This window comes from Tupaia chinensis, unplaced genomic scaffold (assembly GCF_000334495.1).
Source record: "Tupaia chinensis unplaced genomic scaffold, TupChi_1.0 Scaffold143973_1, whole genome shotgun sequence".
Classification (NCBI taxonomy): Eukaryota; Metazoa; Chordata; class Mammalia; order Scandentia; family Tupaiidae; genus Tupaia; species Tupaia belangeri.
This window is the reverse complement of record NW_006203824.1, coordinates 42,620-46,617: the sequence shown is the minus strand read 5'-3', so window position 1 is coordinate 46,617 and position 3,998 is coordinate 42,620. Positions and strand designations below refer to the sequence as shown.

The following is a 3,998-nucleotide window of genomic DNA, read 5'->3' as shown; positions in this document are numbered from 1 at the left end:
TAAGCCACCAGGTCCGAGACGCGAACCGCGGGCGACCACATGGGAGTCCAGCGACATAGTCATTACGCTAACTGCTGGTCCCTCTTTTTAATGTCAGAAGGCACATGCATATATGGTAGTGGTGGTGGGAGTGTCTCGGAGAAAAAAGTAGAGCGAGCGAGAGAGAAAGCACTGCCCCACCAATGTCTGGTCACGCCACGATCTTCTTCCTCCATTTCCCCATCCCGGCGGGATCCTGGGCCCGCATGATCATGCCTGGTGTGTTGTTAAGTCAGTGGGGCCAGGCTGCGCATTGCGATCAGCCATGTGGGATCTGGCTCCCTCTGCACGGTGCTTACCTCCTGTGCTGAGGAGGCTGGCCTGCAAGTGGAGCTTTGAAGTGTGGGTGAGAATTTATTTAGGGAAAAGGTCTTCTGGTCAGTGAGCCAGATGAAGTAGATGTGAGAAACCCTCCTTCTCCTTCCAAGCTAGATTAAAACATGCCAAGAAAACATGTTTAAAGTACGTAGCTAAGCTCGAAAACTCAAGCTTGGGAAATTCCCAGGCGCCCGAAGCAGAGAGCCACACTTAAGAACTAGAGTGGGAGCTGGAAACAAAGCCAAGTGATGAAGTGCTTAGGGACCAGATCTATGTCGTAGAAGCTGGTTCCAACATTCTGAACATAAGCGTTTTTATCATGAAAAAGGGAAAACATACGTAAAGAGTAGAGAGACTAGTACAACAGATTTCCATGTACTCGTCACCCAGATTCATCGGAGTCTCACCAATCTGGCCCAGTTTCCAGGCTCGGGGTTTCTCTGCTCTGAGGATGGGGCAGTGCAGGCTCGTGTGCACGTGACCCAGCGTCACACAGCTGACTCAGTTTCCTGGCTTCCTGATTGCAAGCTGTGCCCTCGGCTGGTGGGCACTGTCTCTGGTGGAGTTCTCTTTCCTAGCCATGGCTTTACGCAGCAATGTAGTTCCAGTCCTTGCTCCATACAGATCTGGGACTTCATTCCCTTCCTCGTGTAGACCTGATATTTCTGTCTCCAGCAGAAGCAAATCCTGTGCTTGCTTTAGCAGCTCATATACTAAAATCGGAACGACACAGACGAGATTAGCATGAACCCTGTGCAAGGATGACATGCAAATTCGTGAAGCGTTTCCATATTTTTGTGTGGTTAGTCTCAGATCTGGCAGCTTGAAAAACCATGCCAGTTGTGTATGTGTGCATGCCCAAAATCCTGATAGGAGAATGAGGAGAAGGGATTGCAGTGCGGTGGTCATCCCTCTGGGTGGTGCTTTCTCACTTGCTTCTCCTGTCTCTGTCGCTCTTCAGGGAGTGCACATATGCTATAGCAAATTAAAAAGAAAAAGAAGAGAGAAAAAGAGCCCAATCTCAAACTGCTCCTTAGGAAAGTCTTCATGACCTAGAGACTGCATGGGATGCAGATGACAATTCCTACTGAAAGCAAACTCAAATTCAAAATTAAGAGCACACAGAAAACTCATCTTTCTAAGGGGGAGTCAGCTGGCCCTGAAAATGAGAAAACAAACTAAAGAACTGCAGAGAATAGACTCATCTCAAGGGGGACTTTAAAATTAGGCGTGCTTTTCATAGCTTTAAGAGAAAAAGAAGTTATAAGACTAGAATAGCACATTATGTAAAAAGAAAAGAGAGATGTTTAAAAGACCCAAATTTTAAAATTCTAGAAATGAATATGTATTAAGATAAAAAAGGTAATAACTAGATAAGTTAATGAGTAGACTAGACCCAGTTGGAGAGAAAATAAGTGAATTAGAAGATGGGCCTGAGGAAATCGGCATGAATGCAGCACAGGGAAGGGTGAATAAGAGTGAAGGTTGTTTGTGACACTGCCTGGGTTTCTTCATTGTATTTGTCAGCTGTGGGTAGGAGTGTAAGGAGAATGGAGGGACAGGAGGCTGGATAGTGGGCAGAGGCTGACCGTGAAAGTCTTGAAAAGAGCTAGGATAAGGCATTTGGGGTTTGTCTCGGGGCAGTGGGGAGCCAGAGAAGGTTTTGGAGCAGGGAAAGGAAAGTCCATGTAAGATGCGTGTGTCAGGATGTTCACTCTAGGGCCAAGTGCTAGAACAGGTGGTAGAGGAGGCTAGAGGCTACTCAGGGCTGGGGTTTGTGTGTTCACGAGGAAGCACCATGATGGAGTGGGGGAGTGGACGGGAGCGAGTGAGGACAGAGGAAGAACCAGCTCAGACTGAAACCAGACAGTGCCTCTGCTTTGGGCTGAGTCTCCTGGCTCCCATCCCCTCTTTGACCAGCCCAGTGACATCCTCCTGCTTCAGCAGACTTGGGCTCTGAAGGCAAGGCTGGGCAGCCTCTGTGGCCACCCCGAGGCCCTCCGGTTCAAAGGGAGTCCCAGGAACCTCGTACATCCTGAGGCCTGAGGGGCCTGCATGGGCTGATATCCTGTGCAGGGTATTCGGGAGGTGATGGTTTCCATTCTTCCTGCAGGAAGTCTGAACATGGTGGCCACTTGGGCGGTGATCGGGGCTGTCTGCCCTGGGTCCCTCCCTCAGCTTGGCTGTCCTTTGGGTGGTGCATCTTGACCCCGCCCAATCCCCCTGCCTGCCTGAGCACCCTCCCAGCCCACAGGATGTGGGGGAGGTGAATCTCTCCAAATAACAGGTCAGTGGAGCCTGGACTTTGTAAAAATAGCCCTGGTTCAGCCCAGGCAAAGGCAGGGGCTCATGCAGGCTCCAAGGCCACAGAGAGGAGTCCTAGGGCTCCCCAGCTCAAACCTTGCCCTGTCCTGCTCCAGGACCACCTTCTGGGGTCAAATGGGCCCCTGCGAGGTGAGGCTGTCATCCTTCTCCATGGATATGGGCCCTGAGCTGTCTACCCACAGGGACACAGAAGCTTGGTGGGAGTTATTCTAAGCCCCTGGGTGCTGCCAGCACCCCATGCCCTGATCGACCGACCAGAGAGGTGGCTGCACTTCAGGCACATGGTCCAGCCCCTTGTCCGTCCGAAGGCCTTGCACCATGACTGGGGAGGAGAGAGTGGGGCGTGGCGGGCCTCTGGCTCCTCCCGGTCCGCCTGTGCCCTGCCCCCTGCGCCCTGGCGCCTGCCCTGCAGCTCCATTGTCCCAGACCTGTGGGCTCAGCACACGTGAGCTGAGTGAGGGCTTCCCCACACCCTGACCACAGGATGTCCTTGTGTGGGAACTGCTGGGAAAGCCGCCCCTGCCCGAATCGGGGTGGGGCCGACGGTCTGCCCAGAAAGCTCTCCTCAAACAAACAAAGCCCACAGGGGTGCGGGCTGGTGGGCAGGGGAAGCTTCTAGCCTGGGGGCCCAGCCCTGCTGGTCTTTATTTGCATCAGAGCTGCCTGCCGGCTGGATAAGCCTGTGCATCCGTCAGTGAGTCAGGGACACGGTGTGGCTCACGCGGGTGGGCCTTTGCCTGTGCTGCTCCTTCTGCCAGGGACACTCTTCCTCTGTCCCTACCCTGATTGTGTTCAGGCCCCTGCGCTGGCTGGTGGGTGACTGCCCAGAGGCCCAGGAGGGGTCCTCCCGCCTCTCTTCCCTAAGCAGGGGGAAGGGCTGCAAAGATGGACCCCACCCTCCTCCTGATGCTGGACTCCCTTGTCTCTGTGGGGAAAGTATTGACCGGCAGGCTGAGGTCCAGGGTCTCTGCCGGACTTGTTGTGTCATCCTGGGCCAGTTCCTCGCCTCCTGGGGCCTCAGTGGCCTTGGCTGTGAAATGGAGACAGATGTGGTGAGGCTTAGGTAAAGTCAGGCACAGAGATGCTTGGAGATCTTTGTCAGGCTGAACCAGCAGGTGGGGCTGAGGCGTGCCTGCCTCTGACAGGAGACCCCTTCAGTTCCGCGCCGCCTGGGTGAGCCCTCTGCCTAAACAGCAAGCCTGGAGTTGGTCTTTGGGGCCCGTCTCCTTCCACGGTGGCCTCATGTCCCACTGCTCACTCCATAGCCTTCTCACAGCCTGACCCATGTCCTGGCTGTCCCCAACATATCCCACACT

The 3,998-nt window shown here is 53.9% G+C and overlaps 1 non-coding gene across 1 annotated transcript; it reads left to right on the top strand.

Annotated features, from left to right (window-relative positions):
* The first annotated feature begins 1,046 nt into the window (after positions 1–1,046).
* On the top strand, positions 1,047–1,153 carry LOC114005544 (U6 spliceosomal RNA). Its single transcript, XR_003547385.1, has one exon. It is a non-coding gene; the product is annotated as a U6 spliceosomal RNA (small nuclear RNA).
* The last annotated feature ends 2,845 nt before the right edge of the window (positions 1,154–3,998 follow it).